Raw genomic sequence first — 23,851 nt, 5'->3', positions numbered from 1 at the left:
CTGTGGTTTCAAAACATGTGTGGTGGTTTGTGTGAGGCAGACTCTGGGGGAGTCCTAAGATGGGGTCTCTGGTTGCCCAGCCACTTCCCACCAAGGTCAGGGACTCTGTCAGAAAATAAAAACAACCATAGCTCAGATTGGTGGTGGTTTAGTCGCTAAGTCGTGTCCCACTCTTTCGACCCCAGGGACTGTAGCCCGCTGGGCTCCTCTGTCCATGGGATTTCCCAGGCAAGATTACTGGAGTGGGTTGCCATTTCCTTCTGCAGGGGATCTTCCCTACCCAGGGATCGAACCCAGGTCTCCTACATTGCAGGCAGGTTCTTTACCAACTGAGGCATCAGGGAAGCCTATAGCTTAGATTAACTCAGTTTAGATTGATCGAGTTTAGATTAACTGAGTTTAGATTAACTGAGTTTAGATTGATTGAGCTTAGATTAACTATGTACCAGGCACCCTCAGGTATGACCCTTTCCGGGCTTACAGTAACCTAAGGAAAGCGGTTCTACTGTGACTTCATTTCCAGAAGGGGAAACTGAGGCAGGAAAGATGAAAGAAAAGCTCACTGCATTGAGAAAAAGGCCAGGGAAGGGGTGCTAAAGTAGGGAGTCGATTCCCGAACGCTCGTGCTTAAGCCTTACCGGAGGGGGAAGAGAACGGGGAGAAGACGCGCAGGGGTGGAGGGAGACGGGCGAACGCAGCGCAGAGAGCCTTCGAGCGCCCACTGCCTCCTTCCTCCCCCCGCACCGGGCTACCAGCTCTGCCCCAAAGTTGCCCAAAGGAGCGCAGGGGGGCGGGCTGGGGCTGGGGGCGCTCCCCGGGCTCCGGCCTTCCCCTCCCGGGTCCCCCACCCGCCTCCCGCGGTCCCTCCCCGTCGGCTCTCCGGGCTCCTGACATCACGCCCCGGGAGGCGGTGTCGGGAAAGGAGGGGGACGGGGGGAGGAGGCTCGGCGCCAGCGAGAGGGAGGAGGGAGAGCGCGCAGTCCCAGCCCAGAGCTTCAAAACAGCCCGGCGGCCTCGCCTCGCGCCCCAGCCCTTCGGTCGGTCCAGCCACCAGCGTCCGGTGAGTCGGGGGCGCGCCTGGGAGCCGCGCGCAGGTCGGGGCGGGGGGCTCCGGGCAGCGAGAGCCGGGACAGCGAGGGGCGTGAGCCCCTGCAAGTACCCGACGCAGGGAGATCCCTGCGATTGGGGCTGGGGGGGCAGGGAGAGGCCCCCTCCCTGCGGAAAATCCACTGTTCCTCCGCCAGATCGCACCGGGGCCGACTTCCCGCCTTCCCCCGGCCCGCCCTGGATCCCGGATTCCACCTCCCCACCCCCGGACTGCTTCCTTCGCCTTTCGCGCCGAGGCGGGCGGGAAAAGTTTGGGGAGGAGTCAGGGCGACTCCCTTCGCCCCCGTCAACGCTACTCCCAGGGCTCTGGGAGTCCCGGGCCGTCTCCCTCTCGTCGTGTGAGAGTCCCCGGCGCCTTGGCGCGGGTCCCCCGCCTAGTGGGAGCGCGCGGGACCTGCTGCGCGCAGGCGGGGTAGGTGGGTCCCTCTCGGCCCCCGGCGACGGCGGCGGCTCCGTTGCGCCCCCCAGCGGCGAGAAGCTGCTGACTTCTGTCTGGGGCGGTGGAGGGGCTTGGGTGACGCCTCCGTCCCCTCTCCCCTGCGTTTGGACCGGGGAGGAGCATGGAGGGCCCCACCCATCGGTCCAGAGCGAGGGGAGGCTAGCGTTCCTGTATGGAAAGCCTATACACTGTCCTCAAACCCAGGGTCCTAAACCCACCGGTAAAGAATCTGCCCGCAATGCAGGAGACCTGGGTGTGATTCCTGGGTTGGGAAGATTCCCTGGAGAAGGAAATGGCAACCCACTCCAGTATTCTTGCCTGGAGAATCCCATGGACAGAGGAGCCTGGCGGGCTACAGTCCACGGGGTCGCAAGAGTCGGACACGACTGAGCGACTAAACCACCACCACCAAATCCACCCCAGGGAGGCCCTGTTTGGGGGCTGACACGGGAACCTCAAGAATGAGGGTTAGGTGGGGGCACCTGTATCTGCGGGAGACCCCACATTGCAAAGCCCCTCCCTCCAGGCCACCGAACCCACCTCTGACTTTGGAACAAGAATGACAGCCCAGTTTCAGGTTTGGGAAAACGGTCAGTGCCCCCTCCCAGGCTCCAAAGCGGTGCATGTGAAGTGCTGGGGGTGATCTTTGAACTTAGCTGTATCTAAAATGCAGGGACCTGGTAACAGGTGACCAGCAGAGTGAGGAGTAAGGTAAGGGGCTTGGCGAGGGTCTTGAGAAGCCAGTGGCCCCAGTATTTTATGCCTTCACTGATCAGAGACACCTAGAATAGGTGAGTTCATAGGGACAGAAAGCAGAGTAGTGGTTAGCTGGGCCAGGGGAGAGGGATGGGGAGTCCTTGTTTAATGGGTACAGAGTTGGGGAGGATGCAGAGATTTGGGGTATAGACAGTGGTGACGGTTCTATGACACGGTAAATGTATTTAATGGCACTGAATTCTACACTTAAAAGTAGTGAAAATGATTAATGTTATGTTTTGTATATCCTGCCACAATTAAACCGGGTCTGCAGCCGCTTCTGTGCTTCAGTCTGAATCAGATAGAAATCTGGGAGGCCAGTCACGGTTGCTGGCCACCTCTCCCCAGAATGTGGCCTCAGTATAAGGAAGTGGAAGGAGGGTGAGGAAGGGACTGGAGCCAGGTTTCCCCAGGAGCCTGGAAGGGACGAGGAAGGGAACCGAAGCTGATGGAGTCTCTGCAGGGCATGGCACCCTCCAGCACTCCTGGAAGCCACCCCCCACCACCCCACCACCATGCACCAGCCCCTCCACGCTCCCAGGCTGCAGGTGGGAAGAGCCAGGCCAGAGACCTTAAGTCAGTTTCTCAAGGTCCTTGAGCCAGTAGGTGCCAAGAGCCACACTCTGGATCTCCGCCTGTTTTCCCTAATCCCTGTTCATAGTGCCACCTGGAGATGCCATGGGGGGACTTGGAGAGGCAGGGGGAAGACCATTCTGGGGAAATCAGGGCCCTGATGCCCACGGGGGCCTTGGCAGATGCCAAGCCTGAGGCAGAGGGAGGGCGTGGGGGTGGCAGGAGGGTGCAGAACCTGTTTCCCCACCTAGGGTTTTTGGATCAGCGTCCTCCACCCTCACTGGGAATTGGGGAGTGGGAGGCAGGGACTGGGCCACATAGCCTGTAGCTGCCTCTGTCCTTCCAGTGGGGAAATTGAGATTCACCCGAAATCTGGCTCCAAAGGTGACTGTGTTGGAAGCCACAGAGGGGGCCCAGAGGGTGGGTGAGGGCAGGACCAGGCCAGTGGGCACTGATACTGCGCTTCCCCACCCAGAGGGACGGGGCCGAGCCTCTTCTGCCTTCCAGGCCCCAGATTAGGGCACAGTTTATGAGGGGCTTCCCAGGTGGTACAGTGCTTAAGAATCCACCTACTAATGCAGGAGACATAGGAGATGCGGGTTTGATCCCTGGGTCGGGAGGATCCCCAGGAGGAGGACATGGCAACCCACTCCAGTATTCTTGCTCGGACAATCCCATGGCCAAAGGAGCCCGATGGACTCCCGGAGTCCATGGGGTCACAGAGTTGGACGCGGCTGAGCATACACAGCACACAAGAGGGGCTGACAGAGGTCCGTGGAAGCTAGTCGTGGATCTAGGGCACAACCATCCTGTCCTCCCTGCCACTCCCCTGCACACACAAGTCTTGTCTGAGGCCCTTTGTTTATAGAATGGAAGTGAATGTTTCACCTAGATTTTCTCTCTCTGCCTGTGTATATTATCTTCAGGGCGGGAGCTGAAAGCACGTGCATGTGTGTGTGTGTGTGTGTGTGTGTGTGTGCACAGACTCTCGATTTTCCAGCCACGGGTGATTCCCAGGAAGGCTCAACTGGCCCATGTCTCATCCCAGGCCTGCACTTACTCCCCTGCCGTCCGGGGCCTCCCTGGTTGACAGGGGCACAGCGGAGGCTGGCTCTTTGTCACACTGAACTCTGTCAGACGTGACCAGGAAGGGAAGTCTGTTGAGACAAAAACACAGGAATGCCTTTCCAGGCCAGATGGGGTGGTGGTGGATTGCTGGCTGCTCGGTGGGATTTGTTTGGAAGGCAGGAGTCTAGCTGACTGTCCTGGGGAAGGCAGATTGGGGTGTGTGTGTGTATGTGTGTGTTGCAATATGTGGCTGCTACCCAGCTTTGTGGGCAAATGAGGCCTCTGACCCTGGCGTCAGAGGCTAAAGTGGCGCAGAGGTGGGTTCTTCAGTCACAGGGTAGTGACAACCATCCCCCCAAAGAGGAGAGCAGGGTCCTTCCAGGAGAGGCCATTGAAGGCTGACAGCAGCACTCCAGGACAGGGGGGTGGGCTCCAGGGACCTCTTACTGGGCGATTGGCAGCAACAGCTGGAATGGGGAACCAGGGCAGCTGGCACCTTAGATAGAACTGGGACCTGACCCTTGGATGTTGGCGTCATCTCATCCAGGGAAGAAGGGGGGTGGGGTGGGGGTACTGGGAAGAGAGGCGCTCCTTCTCACCCCAGGAGTGATGGAGCCCAGCTCCCTGCAGGAGCGACCCCAAAGTGCAGTTTTGGCAGGACCCGTCCGTGGCTGGGGATTGTCAGATGCGTCTGGCTCTTGTTAGGGACAGGCCGAGGGGGGCAGTCTAAAAATACCCAAGGCAGAGCTGCCACCCACTGAGAGCACCGGCCTGTGACTGGACAACCACAGAAGCACTCGCTGTCCCAGCTCGTCACTGGGGCTCTTCCAGGCGCCTAAGCCCTGGGCAGAGGCTGGGAGGGGTGAGAGCGCCCTGTGCCTCCGTGGGCTAAGATCAGTCTTTCAGGGGCATAAGGGCCTTAGTATGGATATGAGAGTTGGACCGTAAAGAAGGCTGAGTGCCAAAGAACTGATGCTTTCAAGCTGTGGTGCTGGAGAACATGCTGGAGAGTCCCTTAGACTGCAAGGACATCGAACCAGTCAATCCTAAAGGAAATCAACCCTGGATATTCATTGGAAGGGCTGATGCTAAAGTTGAAGCTCCATTACTTTGGCCACCTGATGCAAAGAGCCGATTTATGCTGGGAAAGATTGAAGGCAAAAGGAGAAGGGCTGACAGAGGATGAGATGGTTGGATGGCATCACTGACTCGATGGACATGAGTTTGAGCAAGCTCCGGGAGATAGTGAAGGACAGGGAAGCCTGGCGTGCTTGGGGTCCGTGGGGTCACAGAGAGTCGAACATGACTTGGTGACTGAACAACAACAAAGGGCCTTAAAAAGCCCCAGTGTAGCTGCTCGGGATGCTCAGAGAGGTGGAGTGACTCACTCGAGGTCACTCAGCAGGTTGGCAGCAGGACCTGGACTAGAACTGGGTCTGGGGACTTACTGCCAAGGGGCTGGATGACTGTGAGTTGCCAGTGGGCTCCTAGGCCAGGTCCCCTTATGGTCCCCCAGGTCCCAGGGACCCTTATGACATGTGTCATCCATCCAGGATGTTGAGTTTCCACGCTCATGTGCTGATCAGTGAAAGGTGGGCCAAGAGCCATGCTCAGGCAGTGGGTCACTTCCCACTGGCCTTGGGTCACTCCCAGCCACAGCTGCTGGGCTCTGGGAATATCATCCATCCTCAGGCAGGAAGTAGGAAGACTTGGGGGCTGCAGAGAAACCGTCTTCCCGTCTGAGGACACGGTTTGTTCACATGGTGTCTCCAGGGCTTAACAAGGAGTTGTTGACCTGAATAGTCAAATTCCCAGGACTCGCACCTTTTTGGGAAGCCAGGCTTCAGTTGATCTAGAAAGGGATTGAAGGTGAAGAGATTCTCCAACTTCCTGTCCCCCTTGGACAGGTTAGATAACATCAGCTTCTAGAAGCTTCCTAGCACTCCTGGATCTAGAGCTGAGGGATATAAGCTCTAGATATTTGGATATTTGGTGCCAAAATTGAGCTGAGAAATTTGGATGTGAAACATCTCTCACCCTGCAGGATGCAGAGAGGGACTGGTTAAGTCTCTCAGTGCAAACTGCTTGTAAGCCTAAGATCACTAAGTTTGTCCAATAGAGAAGTCACTTTGAAGGTTTCCCTTTCTGATGCTTTTGATCACAGACTTCTCTGGAGAGCTTTCTTTCCTTAAAATGAAGTTAGTTAACAATTTTTGCAATGAATGCATGTAACCCAAGTCTCATTTATCTTATTCTAATGAATGTTTCCCAAAGCGTGTTATCAGTGGTGGTAATCAAGATCATTTTTAAAAGTTCATAGCTGAATGTGAAACCAAAAAAAAAAAAAAAAAAGATAATAATGTCTTTTTCTCCATTGATATTTGGGGAAAAAAAAAACACAAATAGAACACAAATCCATAGTTTCACTACTGCATAGAGTTAAACACTGAAGTTGATGTTTTAAACTCTAAAGCATTTTTTTTTTAATAATGGAAAGGTGTCATTAATAAGCAATGATGATCCTTGGGTTTGGTAAAAATCTTAGTGCGAAAGGGACTGCCTTTGGGGAGATGGCGTAAGTGTAAGTGTTAGTCGCTCAGTCCTGTCTGACCCTTTGCAGCCCCATGGGCTATAGCCTGTCAGGCTCCTCCATCCATGAGATTTTCCAGGCAAGAATATTGGAGTGCGTTGCCATTTCCTTCTCCCGAGATGTTCATCCTTTTGACAACAATCCTGAAATACCTGTGAGCTCCCCGCCTAAGCTCCTCTTTTGCAAAGAGGCCCCAACGTTCAGCTTCAGACCTGATGTGCCACTCAACTTCCAAAGGAGTCTCTGCATCTTTGATGAGGGTCATCATGCCCCCCCCCCCCCCCCGATGCCTTGGATGGTTGTTCCGGGGATTGAGAGAGTTGGAATATTGATGTTCGAGGAAGAGGCTGAAGGTGTTTGTGGTTTGCTTGAACCAAAGGAAAGCTGAGGGAGAGTCTGGCTTGCCCACTTTCATCCCGATGGCTGTGACTCTGGGCAGTGAGCCGTGTAGGCAAAGGGGGATTTCCCTCTCTTCAAAGGAGGTTTCTGTCCCACGAAGAAGATGGTGGGTACAAGGATGTACGTGCCAGGAGCAGAGTCACGAGATGGGGTTTCAGGGGAGACCATGTCATGGTGTGCAAGAGTTTCCTTAAGCCTGTCAGACTTCAGATGGGCTTGGAAGAGTCCCTAGAATTCTCCTGGGCAGTGATGGCTCCAGGTTTGCAGAAATGAGGGAGAGAAAAGACAGAGGGTGCGGGCAGAAGTCTTGCTGGAGCAGATGCACATGTCTCGTTAGCCTGCAGTGCGTGGTGCAGGAGGGGAGGGCAGGGCTGCGGGCTGAGCTGGTTGGTGGAGATGAAGGGGAAGGGCGCTTCCCTCCACATCCAGATGAACCTGGCTGGGGAAGCAGGAGTGATGATGTTCACACTGCAACACTGCGACGAAAAAAGAAAGAGAAAGGGAAAGAAGCAACTAAATATCCATCAGTCACATTAGGGAGTATCTTACAGAAGTCAGGGCTTCCCTGGTGGCTCAGATGGTGAAGAATCTGCCTCCAGTGCAGGAGACCTGAGTTTGCTCCCTGGGTCTGAAAGATCCCCTGGAGGAGGGCATGGCAACTCACTCCAGTATTCTTGCCTGGAGAATTCCAGGGATAGAGGAGCTTGGCAGGCTACCGTCCATGGGGGTCACAGAGTCGGATAAGACTGAGCGACTAGGATGTGAGGGCGATCTGGTTGCGACATCTGTCACCCCATTGATCGCCAGGGGTGATTCGGCTGATCTGGCTGGCTAGGCGGGTGTCCCCTTCCTCCCTCACCGCTCCATGTGCGTCCCTCCTGAAGCTGTGCGCTCGGTTGAAGAGGACAACCATCCCCGATAGAGGAGGGCCGGTCTTCAGTCTAGGGTATACGAGTAGCTGCGCTCCCCTGCTAGAACCTCCAAACAAGCTCTCAAGACTGAGCAACTAACACTTTACAGAAGTTAAAAAGAGCAAAATTCAGGGTCAAAGCAAAATTCCCTTGGCAGTGCAGTGGTTAAGACTTGCACTCCCAATATAGGATTTTGTCCCTGGTTAGGGAACTAAGATCCCACACGCAGAGTGGCCAAAAAGCATAAAAATTAAAATTAAAAAAAGACAAGATTCAAGGGGTGGGTGTGGGTGGGTGTGGGTGGAGGGGATTAAGAGGTACAAACCTCCAGCTATTAAGTAAATAAGCCACGGGGATATAATGTATTTAACTATTAGACTGGTCATAATGGCTATTTCATAATGTGTGCAAATGTCAAATCACAATGTACCACACCTGAAACTCACATATTGTACATCAATTATATTCTCAATCAAAATTGTCTAAAAATTTAGATCTCAGAGGAAAAAACTTGGACGTCCATCTCTGTGTACCAATACAGAAAGGTTGATAAGTAACAAAGCAATTTATGGGAAAATACACATAATATACATAAAATATACATAAATATATACACAAAAGCAAACAGAAAGGAACAGTGTTCCTATGGCCTCATACGTGTTACACGTATGCAAGGAAAGTGACTGGAAGGACATATCAGAATCAATCAGTGTGGCTGCCTGTGCAGACGGGGAGAGGAAGGAATGGACTGTGGGCCTGCAGTCTTGTTTGTTTCCGAGAAAATATATTCAAGAGTTACATAAGTGTGGTAGTGGTGGTGGCAGTGCGGTTGCTAAGTCATGTCTGACTCTTTTTCGACCCCGTGGACCGTAGCCCGCCGGGCTTCTCTCTCCATGGGATTTCCCAGGCAAGAGTCCTGGAGTGGGTTGCCATTTCCTTCTCCAGGGGATCTTCTTGACCCAGGAATCACCTCCTGAATTGCAGGTGGATTCTTTACTCTCTGAGCCACCTAGGAAGCCCTAACGTGTGTACGTGAAGTTCAGGAATGATGAAAAAGTCCTCCCTGAATTCGGGAAGCAGTGCAAGTTTTGCAGCTTTGGAGTGGGGAGCTTTAGGAGGTGGGGGGCAATGGTAGACAGCCTAGGTGGGGGCAATCCAATGGTGGCATAACCTGTGCCATTCAGCCTCCAGGGAGCAGGCCCCTTGAAACATCCCTTTGTGTACCTCTCCTGGCCGTCATGGTTTTCTGTCTGGATGCTGTCAACAGGCAAGTGGTAGTTTGGGGAGGGGGTAATGTGGTCCATTTAGGGTGTGTTAAGAATCCACCTGCAATGCAGGAGATGAAAGAGACTCAGGTTTGATCCCTGGGTTGGGAAGATCCTCTGGAGTGGGAAATGGCAACCCACTCCTGTATTCTTGACTGGAGAACTCCATGGACAGAGGAGCCTGGTGGGCTACAGTCCATGGGTTCGCAAACAGTGGGACATGACTGAGCACGCACACACAACAGGGCCGTTATGAGATCCCTGGAAAGGTGTCGAGGAGACCATTAGGAGTGGGAGTCTGGGGTTTTCACGAGAATTCAAAGAGACACATAAAGGGTCTGGAACTGTGCTGTAGGTTGGTGTTTGAGAATAGGAGAAAATGACTTACACTTCGCCAGTGTTAACAGCAATAATTTGCCATAGCATTTATAGGGTGCAAAGCAGTTTGGGCCATAGCTTTACAGCCTCTGTCTCATTCGTAATGAATAACAACCCTCTGGGGTTAGGAGAATCATCATCTCTGCCCTATGGATGAAGAAACAGAGTCTTAAGAATTTTGAGTTAGGATTTGAATCCCAGTCTTGTAGGCCCTGGGGGCTTCTCGGGTGGCTCAGGGGTAAGGAATGCAGAAGAGGCGGGTTCAGTCTCTGGGTCCAGAAGATCCCCTGGAGAAGGAAATGGTAACCCACTCCAGTATTCTTGCCTGGGAAATCCCATGGACAGAGAAGCCTGGTGGGCTACAATCTATAGAAGTCATGAAGAGTCGGACTTGACTTAACAACTAAACTCCAACAAACTCTCGGACTCTGCAGACACTGTTCCATTGGATGGTTGGTTGGGTCCCATTACATCCCTCTTTTTAACAGACATCTGAGTCCTCTTGAAAAAACCCTGGTCCTTTGGGCCAAGAAAGTGTCTTTGCTGCCAGTGTGCTGATGGATGTCTTAGAGGCCTGTGTTCTTCCTCTCAAGTCAGCTTTCTCAGTCCTGAAGGTCCTGGACCACATGAGGGTCCTTTGCCTTTAACAGCCTGGTCACAGAGAACAGAACTCACCTCCACCCCTGCCCTGGGCAAAGCCATCTTGATTCCTGTGTTTCAGATGTGTGTGTGGAATGGAGAAGGAGTCCTCTTTCTAAGCGGTGATCACTTCCATTACTTCAGACGGCCTTTGTTTGAGGGCCCAGATCTGTTGAGCTCCCTGGGCTTTCTCCAGCACTCTCTAGCTCAGAGCGAAGTGTGCAGTGCGTGCTGAGTTGTACCTGATGCTCTGCGAGCCTCTGAGCTGTAGCCCGCCAGGGTCCTCTGTCCGTGGGATCCTCCAGTCAAGAATACTGGAGTGGGTTGCCATTTCCTCCCCCAGGGGATCTTCCCCACTCAGGGACCGAACCCACATCTCTTGTGTCTCCTGCACTGGCGGGCGGGTTCTTTACCGCTGAGCCCACCTGGGCGGGGTGCAGTAGGTGCTAAAAGTCTCTGTTGTGTGACTAGCCGAGGGAGGGCGTCCCCCCAGGAGTCCCTGGTTTTCCTGCTCTTCAGTCCACCCCCGGGAAGAGTGGCAGAAGGGAGGCCCCCTGCCTTGGATGAGAAGCGGGCAGGAGGCTGCGGGGGTGGAGACGGGCGGCGTGGAGAAGGGCTGAGGGCAGCTGCTCCCCTCCCCACCCGCTGCAGTTGGTTCAGGCCCAAGTGGCACCGTCAGCATCCCCATGTCAGCATGACATGGGGTCACATTCTTCTAGGCCAGAGCCCGAAAGAGGCTTAATCATCGGCCCTCCCAGAGTGCGGTCTGCACGCCCACAGGCATTTGGAAATGCTTTCTGTAGCATACAGGCAATGTTACAAACTGTAATACGCTCTTTTTTTTTTCATGTATTACTAAAATGTCAGTCACTTGGCAAGTGATATTGACTTTCCGTTTATAGTATAATACACATTGAAGGGGCTTCCCTGGTGGCTCAGTGGTAAAGAATCTGCCTGCCGATGCAGGAGATGTGAGAGACTTGGGTTTGATCCCTGGGTCAGGAAAATCCTCTGGAAGAGGAAATGGCAACCCACTCCAGTATCTTGCCTGGAAAATTCCCTGGACAGAGGAGCCTGGCGGGCTACAGTCTATGGGGTTGCAAAGAGTCAGACACGACTAAGCATGTATCACTATCACAAAATAGTGAGTATAATTCTCTGTTTTCATTTCCCTGGGGTATTTACCCAGGTGTGGAATTGCTGGGTCCTTTGAGTGCCGAAAAATTGATGTTTTTGAACTGTGGTGTTGGAGAAGACTCTTGAGAGTCCCTTGGACTGCAAGGAGATCCAACTGGTCCATCCTAGAGGAGATGAGTCCTGGGTGTTAATTGGAAGGACTGATGCTAAAGCTGAAACTCCAGTACTTTGGTCACCTCATGCAAAGAGTTGACTCATTGGAAAAGACCCTGATGCTGGGAGGGATTGGGGGCAGGAGGAGAAGGGGACGACAGAGGATGAGATGGCTGAATGGCATCACCGACTCTATGGACATGAGTTTGAGTGAACTCTGGGAGTTGGTGATGGACAGGGAGGCCTGGCATGCTGCGATTCATGGGGTCGCAAAGAGTTGGACACGACTGAGCGACTGAACTGAACTGAACTGAACTGATGCTAACTATGTGGTGAAGTGGTAAAGAATCCACCTGCTAATGCAGGAGATGCAAAAGACGGAGGTTCGATCCCCTGGGAGATCCCCTGGAGGAGGTAATAACAACCCACTCCAGTATCCTTGCCTGGAGAATCCCGTGGACAGAGGAGCCTGGCGGGCTGCAGTCCATGGGGTCACAAAGACTCGGACGTGACTGAGCACATGCACACATGGTAACTCTGTGTTTAATTGTTTGAGGACCAGCTAGACTTTCCCACCGTGGCTGCAGCATTTTACACTCCCAGCAGCACTGGATGAAGTTTCTCTGCTTTCCCGAGTTTTAATTCCGTTCCCAGCCCTGTCCTAGTTTCTGGCTCCTAAGAAACCTCCACTGGTGGGATTCCTATAGGTCTAGAGTAGGTTGCAGGGGACCGGGCTCCTGGGTTTAAGCAAGGGCCCACCCAAGTTTCCGGGCTGGGCTGGGCCCCGCTGAGTAGGCGGGGGGGATGGCGGGGAGGAATGAAGGGCACATGGGGGCCACCTGCGAGAACTGGACACCGTGGAAGGCAGAGCCCTCCACAGGGCTGTTTTCTGCAGGACCCTGGTGCTGCCAGTACCACATCGTGCACGTGTGTTGGTCTCTCAGTGGTGTCTGACTCTTTGTGACCCCATGGACTGTAGCCTGCCAGCCTCCTTTATGTGGCAGGAATTCTCCAGGCTTGAATACTGGAGTGTGTTGCCATTCCCTTCTTCAGGGGATTTTCCCAATCCGGGGATGGAACCCGAGTCTCCTGCATTACAGACAGATTCTTCACCACCTGAGCCACCAGGGAAGTCACTCGGTGACAAGGTGGGTCTCTTTTCAGTTGTCGTTCAGGTCTTCTGATTCCATCAAGGGGAAGATGCCTCTCTGACTGTAATTTTCCTTCTTTTTTTTTTTTTTAAAGCTATATTTCTTTTTATTAGGCACAACATCACAGGCAGTATGCACTCTTTGTGTCTGGCTTCTTTGACTCAGCGTAAGGTTTTGTGAATCATCCATGATGTGCATGTAGTAGGTGTTCCTCTTGTTCCTTTTTCATTGCTGAGTAGTGTTCCATTTTATGGCCATGTCACATTCTGCTTTGTGTGTGTGTGTGTGTGTGTCATGACACATGCTTGCAGGGTCTAGTTCCCTAACCAGGGACGGAACCTGGGTGCTGCAGTGAAAGCGTGGATTCCATCAGGGATTCCATCAGGGGGAAGATGCTTCTTCAATTCTAGTTTTCCTTCTTTAACCAGACAGAGCAGGTCTCCACACAGCCCTTTGGAGGACAACAACATTGAACCAGAACTAGTGAACCATGGCTTTTTAAGTGGGGGTGGCTGTTAATTTTCACAATCAATCCATGTGGCAGGTCATGCTGATTTTCCATTCCCGGGGAGCTAGGAGATTTCTTCTTGAAATACATGTATTTCTCTTAGAGAGTGGATTTATTTAATGGCAAAAACTAAGTAAAATCTGACAGTGGTTCTCAGGAAGGAGGTAAGCTGATGACTGAAGTTTGGAGAAACCTTCTTCTAATGTTTAGGACTCAGTTCTCAGGTGCTGTGTCAGGAAGTGGTGAGGTCTCCAGTCCCGGGGCTCATACAAATGGAGACTGGCTGCTATAAAAATAATCCAGGCAGAGGCTGGGGCGGGGGTGATTCTGTGTGATCACACAGCACCCTTTAGCTGAGACTGCATGAGTCTGCGATTCTCATTGTGTGGGGTCCACTTCCCAATCCCACGGCTGGGTGGTGTCATAGCCACAGATGCTCATCATCAGAGGTGGCCCAGCTGGATGGGCAAGAGGTCTGGAGGGCTGCCTTTCTTTCCAGCCAGGCAATCTCACAGCTCCCTCCCTCCCACCCTGGGGCATGCTGGTGGGGATATGTTACAGGGTGATTCCAAGTTCATGGGGATCACTCCCCAGCTGTCTCAGCATCTGTCCCAGTCTTGGATGTTTAACAGAGGGCATCCCTTCCTTTTGTTCCTTTTTTGTTGCTGAGTAGTATTCCATTTAATGGCTGTGTCACACCCTGGTTTTGTGTGTGTGGCCACCACATGGCTTGTGGGATCTAGTTCCCTGACCAGGTGCCCCCAAACCCCTAATTAAAGGACACGACCTGCCAGCTCTCAGGTTAGTGAGTCTGTATGGGCTGCATAGGTATCCCAAAGGAGAGCTGCTGTTTTAGTCAGGGTTCTCCAAGAAACAGAGCCAAGAGAATGTGTATACGTTTGTGTGGCAGAGGATGTGATGGTTAGATAGCATCACTGTCTTAGTGGACATGAATTTGAGCAAACTTCAGGAGACAGTGAAAGGCAGGGAAGCCTGGTGTACATGGGGTTGCAAAGAGCTGGACATGACTTAGTGACTGAACAACAACTGTATATGTGTGTGTATACACCTCTTTCCATATATATATTATATTAATTATATATACATATTATATATGGAGAGAGGTTTATTTTTAAGGAATTGGCTAATGCAGTTATGAAGGCTAGCAAGTCCAAAATCAGTGGGGTAGGCTGGCAGGCTGGGCACCCAGGGAAAAGCGGATGCTGAAGTTCAGCTCCAAAGGGTGCTGGGGGTAGTGGTGGTGGATGTAAGTGTTTTGTTCTATTTGAACCTTCAACTGATCAGATGAGGCCCACCCACATTATGGAGGGCAATCTGCTTTACTCAAAGCCCACTGATTTAAATGTTTCATCTCATCCAAAAACACCCTCACCACAACCCTCTGGCCCAGCCAGATTGACACAGCCAATTAACCATCACAGATGCTTCTGGTGGACTAGACACACAGCATTAAATAAGATAGTGCTGTGTTGTGCTTAGGTGCTCAGTCATGTCCAGCTCTTTTTGACCTCATGGACTGTAGCCCATCAGGCTTCTCTGCCCATGGGGATTCTCCAGGCAAGAATACTGGAGTGGGTTGCCATGCCACTCCAGGGATCTTCTTGACCCAGAGATCAAACCCAGGTCTCCCAAAGCCCTTTTAAATCATTTCTTTTTAAATTCCCTCCCAAGCCTCCAAGGAGAAAACCTCAGTTTTGTGCTATTATGTCCTTAATAGAACTTCCCAAACACATGGGCTGTGCTGTTGCTTCAGCAAAGAAAGAGAAAGCGAGCCTTGGACTCAGAATTTTGAGCAGCAACAGTTTCTAGCTGGAACTGAGTAACGTTCTGTTTTCATTGTATATTTCTTTCCCATGTACTGCCACCTTTCCATTTTGGTTGTGATCCATTGTGTATTTCTTTCCCATGTACTGCCACCTTTCCATTTTGGTTGTGATATAAGGTTTCCTTTTGTAAAGCGGTAAGTTTAAAAAGTGAGTAGGCTGCTAGTAACTCAGGTGGTACACAGGTACACCGGGGATGCTGCACGTGGTGCAGGAATGACTGGTTTGGAGGGACATTGACACGAACATGTGAGGACAGTGCCTGAGGAACCCCTACCTGTCCACACGGCTTGAGCTGCCTGTTGTCTGTTTGTACTTCTTCCCTGCAGGAGACAGCTGGGTGGTTTATTTCCCCTGGGGAGTGCCCCCCGAGAATGGCAGTGGACTCTGGGGGGATGGGAAAGGTCTGGGGGTGGCAGTTCTAAGAGCTCCTTGACCATGGTGCTGGCTGTGACCGGTGCGTGTACATGGCACTCGTTGGGTGCCAGATGCTGTTCTAAGCACTTTCACTCCATTATCTCCCAGTGGTCCTAGGAGATGGGCGTATCATGGTCATGCCCATTGTATGGATGAGAAAACTGAGGCACCGGGTTGTTAGGCTGCTAGACTTCAGTCCAGTCTGGTTCTGTCTATGCTCTTCTGTGTTTTGCACGTATTACTTCCTGCTCATCTTCTCCCATTTGTCCCCTTCGTGTGTTAACTTACCTGGAGGTGGAGGCCTGGCTTCCTGGTCCTGGGGCTCCCTGCGTCTGGCTAAGTTGTAGGCATTGATTCCCAGTCCCTAATTTGCTGGCAGAATTCACCCAGTTTTAAATGACAGTTTAGGAAAGACGAAAAAGCTGTTAAAGTGAGCACCACTGATCTCCTGGGGGTTCCTTGGAAGTCACTAACACAAGATGCTCTGTGAAGGAAAGAACATCCTTAACCTGATGACTGTGAGGATGACAAGCACCCCGAGTCTGACACCTGCCTCACCTCAGCCACTTAATCTAAATGACATATTGTGAGCCTGCAGGCCCCAGCCCGCTGTGGGCTGGAGTGAGGGTGTGTTGGGTGGCATAATTATAGGGAGCGCCTTGGATGACAGCAGCCAGCAGGGAGCCCTTTAATTGATGGGGTCAGACAGCAGTCATTGGCAGAATGGTGGTTATTAGCTCTTTTGCCAAAGCTGTGCAAATTAGCAGACACTCACTAAGTGTTTGCTGAGTAACCCTGGGCACTGGGGATAAGTAAGGCCTGGTTTCTGTCTTTGAGGAGCCCTGAATCTAAGAACATAGTGTTTCTCTTGTATCAGTTAGCTCTTGCTGTGTAACAAACCATCCTGAAATGCACAGGCACATCCCAATTCATTGCCCTTCACTTGATTGCACTTTGCAGATTCTGTGTTTTGTTTTGTTTTGTTTTGTTTTGTTTACAAAGTAAAGGCTTGTGGCCACCCCACGCTGAGCAAGTCTGTCAACACCATTTTCCCAGCAGGGTTTGCCCACTTTGTGTGCATCACATTTTGATAATTCTCTCAATATTTCAAACTTTTTCATTGTTACTATATTTGTTATGTGATCTGTGATCTTTGATGTTAGGACCACGATTTGCTAAAGTCTCAGATGATGGGGGCTTCCCTGGTGGTTCAGGCAGTAGAGCGTCTGTCTGTAGTGCAGGAGACCTGGGTTCGATCCCTGGGTCCGGAAGATCCCCTGGAGAAGGAAATGGCAACCCACTCTAGTACTCTTGCCTGGAAAATCCCATGGATGGAAGAGCCTGGTGGCCTACAGTCCATGGGATTGCAAGGAGTCACACACGACTGAGCAACTTCACTTCCGATGACAGTCAGCACTTTTTATAGTAGAGTATTTTAAAATTAAGGCATCTACATTGTTTTTCTTTTAGGCACAATGCTATTGCACACTTAATAAACTACAGTGTAGTGTATACATAGCTTTTTAAAAAACTTGCTGTTGTAACATTTATTTATTTTGGCTGTGCTGGGTCTTTGTTGCTGCCCACAGGCCTTCACAGGCTGTCTTTAGCTGTGGCAAGCAGGGACTACTCTCAAGTTGCAGTGTGTGGGATTCTCATCGCAATGATTTCTCTTACTGCGGAACACGGGCTTCTGAGTACACGATCAGTAGTCGTGGTGTACGGGCTTAGTTGCCCTGCCGCATGGGGGATGTTGGTTCACTGACCAGGGATCAAACCTCTGTCCCCTGCCTTGGCAGGCAGATTCTTAACCAGTGGGCCACCAGGGAAGTCCCATATAACTTTTATATGCACTGGGAAACAAAAAAAAAAAATCACGTGACTCACTTTATTGCGATACTTGCTCTGTTGAGGTGGTCTGGAACTGAGCCTGTAATATCTCAGAGGCCATAATGTCTTAAAAGAGAAAACATTTATTTAGTTCCTGATTCTGCAGGTGGGCAGTATGGGCTGGGTTCTGCTGGGCTCTCTCACATCTCTGTGGCCAGCTGGAAGACAGCTAGGAGCTGGCTGATCCTGGGTGCCCCTTGCTGGAGAAAACCTCGTCTCTGCTCCACACAGTCTCCTACCATCCATCAGGCCAGGCTAGGCTCACTCCCGTGGTAGCCGAGACAGGCAGTACATGAGGCCTGTTGAGTCCTGGGCTCAGAACTGGCCCCTTAGCTGCTTTCTGTTGATAAAAGAAATCACCCAGGTTCAGTGGGTGGGGAAATAGATTCCACTTCTTAATAAGAGGATTCGATTTGCTAATAACATTTTGTTAAAACCTTTTGCACGTATGAACATGAGAAATCTTGGTCTGTATTTCTCCTGTTGTGGAATGTGTTGCCTGGTTTGAGGATCAGGGTGATCTCTGCAGGCCTCGTAGGATGAATTGGGAGCCATTCCCTCCTCTTAGATTTTTTTGGAATGTGTGTGTAGAGTTGGTATTGATGTGGTTGACACTTAGTCTCTAAGTCATGTCTGACTCTTTGCAGTCCCATGGACTATAGCCCGCCAGGCTCCTCTGTCCATGGGATTTCTCAGGCAAGAATACTGGAGTGGGTTGCCATTTCCTTCTTCAAGAGATCTTCCCGACCCAGGGATCAAACCCATGTCTCCTGCATTGGCAGGCAGATTCTTTACCACTGAGCCACCAGGTAAGTCCAGAGTTGGTATTATTCCTCCTTAAATGTTTGACAGAATTCACCAGTGAAGCTATCTGGGCCTGGAGTTTTCTCTTTGGGAAGGGACTCCAGAGTCTTGATAAATACTTCTTTCTTCTTGTGTGGCCAAACGGGAAGGAAAAATCTGGCTCAACTTCTTTATTTACTTATTTTTCAATATGTTTATTTCTGTTGAAATGTAGTTGATTTACAATCTTTGTTAACATTTTTTGACTTCTTAGCACAGCCCCTTGAAATCTGGCTCCTCCCTTCTTTCCTTCCTTCTTCTTTCCTTCCTTCAGCACATTTATTGAGCACCATCTATAACCGAGGCACTGTTCTAAGTGCTGAGAACGCTGACCTGGAGAATCTGCTGGGTCCCTGACACTGGCAGGGAGATAGTTAACCCCAGATGACAACTACAAGTGATGTTGGGCTGGGAAGGTGCTAAGAGGAGGAAAATAAAGCAGGGCTCTAGTTCACTTCACTGAAATGGTTACAAGTTTGCCAGCGAGCTGACTTTCCACCCTGATGCCTTTTTCCTGCCCTCCTGGCTTCGGGGCCCCACCCTCTGCTCTCGGTTCCACGTCCCCTCCCCTCCCCCTGCCCGTCCTCCCTGGTGCTATTTCAGTTACCAGTGGCTGTGTCTCCCACCCAGCCCACAACCGGGGATTTCTTTTCCCAGCTCCTGTTTTCCTCTGGGTGATGGTGCTACCCATATTTCCAACTGTCCCGGGAGCATCTCCACTGCTGGTAACTGGACGCTTCTAACACCGATGATCTGTCCCCCTCATCCTTCAAACTGCTCGGAGCCAAGGACGTTAGCAGAGCCAGCATCTACTCTGAGCCCCCAGAATCCTTTGACTGACCCACCACCCATCACGTTTTTATCTTTATCTGGACCCTCTCCTTTTCCTTTTTAATTTTATAAATTAATTTTTTTAAGTTTAATTTTGTATTGGGGTACAGTGTTATGATAGATTTAGGTGAACAGCGAAGGAACTCAGCCGTACATATACATGAATCCATTCTCCCCCAAACTCCACTCCCATCCAGGCGGCCACATGACATTGAGCAGACTTCCCTGCAGGACTTCCCTGGTGGCTCACAGTAAAGAGTTGCCTGCAATGCAGGAGGCCCAAGTTCAATCCCTGGGTCGGGAAGGTCTCCTGGAGAAGGAAATAGCAACCCACTCCAGTATTTTTGCCTGGGAAATCCCATGGATGGAGGCGCCTGGTTGGGTTACAAGTCAGTGGGGTTGCAGAGAGTCAGACACGACTTAGCGATTAAACAATAACATACAGTAGGTCCTTGTTGGTAATCCATTTTATTATTATTATTATTATTTTTTTTTTTTTTTGGTAATCCATTTTAAATACAGGAGTGTGTACAAGGACCCTGTCCTTTTCTCCCCGGGGCTTCTCCAGCAGCTTGCCCCAACTCTCCTCCTCCTCACCCATCCTTCTGATCGTGAAATGTTTTTCTTCTAGAGACAGGTCTTATTCCTTTCCTACGTCAAAGCCCGCCCCATCTCCCCACTGCCTCCAGGGTAGCACTCTAACTTCCAAGCCCCATCGAGCTTCTCACCCGGCGTGGAGTTCTGGCTCAGCCCCGGGGCCCTGCCCAGCTCTTCTCAGGCTGACTCTGGTAATACTTCTGTGCCTCAGAGCATCCTGTTCCCTTTGCCTGCAACACCCTGTCCCCACGGCTCTGCCTGGCAAGCCGCCCAGCCTCTGAGACCCAGCCCAGATGTCACTTCTTCCGTGAAGCCTCAGATGCTGCCCCCACCCTAACACGGGGCTAGTTACCCCTTCCTCTGCGTTCTCATAGCACGCATGTCATCACGTGCTTATTTATTTATACGTCCTGTTCTTTATTTTCCGGGCAGCTCCCGGGAGCTGTGGAGCCTGCCTTTCTCACCTGTGTGTCACCAGGACCTAGGAATTGGTGGACACTCTGTGAATACTGGTTGCCTGATTAATTGCTCCTTTTAAAAACAATAGAGCACCTATGGCTGATTCATGTTGATATATAGCAGAAACCAACACAATATTGTAAAGCAATTATCCCTCAAATAAAAATAAATAAATTTTTAAAAAACAATGGGGGAATTCTCTGGCAGTCCAGGGGTTAGGACTCCATGCTTCACTGCCGGGGACCTGGGGTTCAATCCCTGATCGGAAAAAAAGACAAGCCCCCCAAAAACTGGTTGACAGGCTAGTGATCTGAAGGCTGGGGTTTGAGCCCTGACTCTGCCACCTGCTAAGTGGATGATGGTGATGAAGCCCTCAACTTGACTTCTCGTCTGCAAAGTGGATCCTAGTCCTTGCCCATTCTTATGATGGGGCTGTCACTTCAGTGACAGATATTTATCCCGTGTGCAGTGACGGGAAATGCTTTCAGCCTGGAGGACTCATGAGTGACTTTGTGCTCTGCTTCCTGTGTCCCCAGTATGTGTCACAAAGCGTGTACCAGAGTGAGGGCAGGTAATGACGACCAGCCTCCAAAGCCACATGTGGACCTAGGACTTCGAACTGATCTCTTGATCAGGCCGGAGGATACCTGGATCCCAAAAGGGAAGAGAAATTCAGATTTAGGATGGGCAAGACTTAGAGTTTCTCTGTTGCCAGGTTGTCTGTCTTCAGATCCCAGCTCCGGCCTCTGCTAGCTTTGTAATCTTCTAGAAGGTGCTTAACCTCTCTGAGCCTTATTTTCTTTACCTAACTATAGCACCTATATCATAGCTGTTTTTGTGAAGAATGCCTCAGTTAATACACAGAATGAGCTTAGAACAGTGCCTGTCACATTCCAGGCAATAAATATCGGCTATCGTTATTGTCAATGCCGTGGTTATCTTTATTCCAGTGGATTGAAAGGCTCAGGCCTGCACAGCCTGAACCATCCTCAGCGGCTTCTGCCCTGGAGCCTCGCCAAATCCCAGTGTCCTCGGCCTGTTGCCATATTTGGACAGAGCCAAGCTTGCCTTTGTGCCCAGAAACCCCGAGCACAGTGAGCACAGAGTGGGGCCGCCCAGGACCAAAGGGCTTCCGCCATCCCCAGGTCATCTCGGACGCCTGGCGATCCCAGGCTGGCCGGTGTCCAGATACGAGGGCAGGAGGCCGAGCTGACCTCTGCCTTCCTGAAAACAAGCCAAAGCCGCCATCCCTTCTGAGTGCCAGGGCAGCTGGGGTGGGGGTGCTGGGTTCCAGCCGGTCTGGGGGGGAGCTGCCAGCTTCAGAGTGGGCCTGGGGGTGCCCCTGGCCACGTGGCCTTCCCCGACCTGCTGGGCGGGAGCTGTGGGCGGAGCCCTGCTGGGCTGGGGGACCTCAGACACCAAACTTTGCTGGTCTGTTTTGCAAAGTTCTAGAACTCAGGACTGTCCTTTTGCTTGCAATTCTGGGGAGAGGCTGCAGCTCTGCTGAGAATGGGCTGAGGCGTAAATGGCAGGAAGAACCTGTGAGGGCGGGGTTGGAATCAGGTGGACACGTGGTCATTGCACAGTGTGTTCTTGCCCTGCGGGAGCCCGCCACCCTCTGGCTCCCCTGCAGGTCATGACCGAGGCCACGGCAGCTTCCGGTAGCCGCAGCAGCAGGGCCGTGCTCCTGGCGGTGGGGGCTTGTGTTTTTGTGAAGGAGAAGGGGAGGGGACACTCACATCGCCCTGGGGAAGCTCTCTTGGCCTCTCTTCACCTCGAAGACCCTGCTGGTGATGTCACCCATCAACGACAAATAAGACGGTGCTTCTGGGGGGAGTGGGGGGCCAGGGAGTCAGCAGCAGGACTTCTCCACACCCAGGGCTGGACGTGCAACACACACACAGAGGCAGAGACACACAGAGACGCAGACACAGAGACACACAGAGGCACATAAACACACACAGACACACACATACACAGACACACACACAGAGAGACATACAGACACACACAGACATGAATACACAGACACGTACAGACACACACAGACACAGAGACAGAGACACATAAACACACACAGACACAGATACACACACAGAGACGCAGACACAGAGACACGCAGAGGCACACAAACACACACAGACACACACATACACAGACACACATACAGAGAGACATACAGACACACACAAATACACAGACACACACAGATGCACACACAGACACAGATACACACACAGAGACATACAGACACACACAGACACAGATACAGACACACACACACACGCAGACAGAAGACACACACACAGACCCAAATGCGTTTCAAGCAAAGCCAGGTCCAGGGTGCAGCAGGAGGGCCCCTCTGCTCAGGAAGCGTTGAGGAGATGCCAGTTCCTGGTGTATCCTGGTTGTTATCTGAGGTCTGGAGGGACGTTTCTGGGAGTACCGTCCCTTATCCCGAACCATCAGCCTCTTGAAATTCACTGACCCCCACACACTCCGTGCTGGTGCAGAGCCCCTGGGCCCCACCTCCGCCTCCCGATGTCTCTCCCCTCCGCCCGCCTCGTTCCAGGACTGATGCCCAGAGGACGCTTGCTCCTGCTCAAAGAAACGCATTTGCTGCTCCTTCTATTCCAGCTACTGATTCTTTTTCCTTAAAAAAATCTGACATTCTAGTATCTTGTGTTCTCTATTAGTTCATGTGATTATTTTTATGGCTATTTTGTAGAATGGGGAGTAGTTAGGCCTTCAGTCTGAACTTACGTCACCATGATTCCTACAAGGCACCTAAATCAAGGTGGGGGATCCAGGTGAGACATCCCACCTGAGTTTCTGGGTGGAAAGGAGGCACATTGTGAAAAATTTAGAAAACAGAACGGACTCCATTCTCTTGTGTCTGAATAAATTCCCTTCAAGGAAAAACTCCTATCTAAAGTCCAAACCAATCTCAGAGTAGATCAATAAAGACAACACACGCTTCAGCTGGGCTGAAGAAGTAATAGGATTAAAAGTGCAAGAAAGTCTATTTTTAGTGCAAATGACAACTAAAGCATGGTTTTTAATCAAGCCCTCTCTTGATTAGCTAAGTCACTTCTCAACTTTAGCTAACGGCCAGGGCAGAGAGACCCGGCCTTCCAAAATCCCTCCTGCCTCGTACAGAGGTTGCGGGAATTCCAGCCGAAGGGAAGGATACAAAGATGACCTGGGGGACTTCCCTGGTGCTAGTGGTTAAGGATCTGCTGTCCAACGCAGGGGATGTGGGTTCAACTCTTGGCCAGGGAACTAAGACCCCACGTGCCATGGGGCAACTAAGCCTGTGCGCTGTAAGTACTCAGCCCTCATGCCACAGCCAGAGAGAAGCCCATGCACCACAACAAAGACCCAACCCAGCCAAATAAATTAATGTTTTAAAACAGATAGCTTGTGCTGCCTATGCCCCGTGCCTTATTTTCCTGAAGCCCTAAGCATGGGAGGCAGCAAAGTGAATAGCAGGGAAAATGTCCTGGATTTGGAGTTGGAAAAAGAGGAGTTAGAGTCTGTGAAATTTGGAGAATCATGTGATGCCTTTGTGAGCCTCAGTCTTTCATCTGTAAAATGGGGATAATGACACCTTGCTCTGCCAGCTTCAGAGGGTTGACCCAGAGATCCAACGCAAGATACACATTGTAAACTGCGACTTGACCTTTAATCATGAGGAGTCTCATTTCGTGTGGGATGCCCCTCTGGGCACCACCCCCTCCCCAGGGGGCTTTATCTCCTACACACCTTGACGCTGGCATCCTGTGCCCTGGACACAGGAGAAGATTTGCTGGTCTCTGTCCTGTGACAGTGGAAGCTGCTGAGGCTGCATCTGGCAGAGAGCAGAGGACAGAGTTGGGAGAGAGGGACTGCCGGAG

At 51.5% G+C, this 23,851-nt stretch overlaps 1 protein-coding gene across 1 annotated transcript in view; it reads left to right on the top strand.

Annotated features, from left to right (window-relative positions):
• Window positions 1-952: 952 nt before the first annotated feature.
• The window catches only part of EMP2 (epithelial membrane protein 2), a 44,338-nt gene continuing 21,439 nt past the window's right edge, over window positions 953-23,851 (top strand). The window contains exon 1 of the mRNA XM_020894787.2: window positions 953-1,060. The gene's annotated coding sequence lies outside the window, so the exon portion shown is untranslated. The remainder of the gene's footprint in view (window positions 1,061-23,851) is intronic.

Source organism: Odocoileus virginianus, chromosome 33 (assembly GCF_023699985.2).
Source record: "Odocoileus virginianus isolate 20LAN1187 ecotype Illinois chromosome 33, Ovbor_1.2, whole genome shotgun sequence".
NCBI classification, from domain to species: domain Eukaryota; kingdom Metazoa; phylum Chordata; class Mammalia; order Artiodactyla; family Cervidae; genus Odocoileus; species Odocoileus virginianus.
This window is presented reverse-complemented; position numbering and strand designations above follow the sequence as displayed.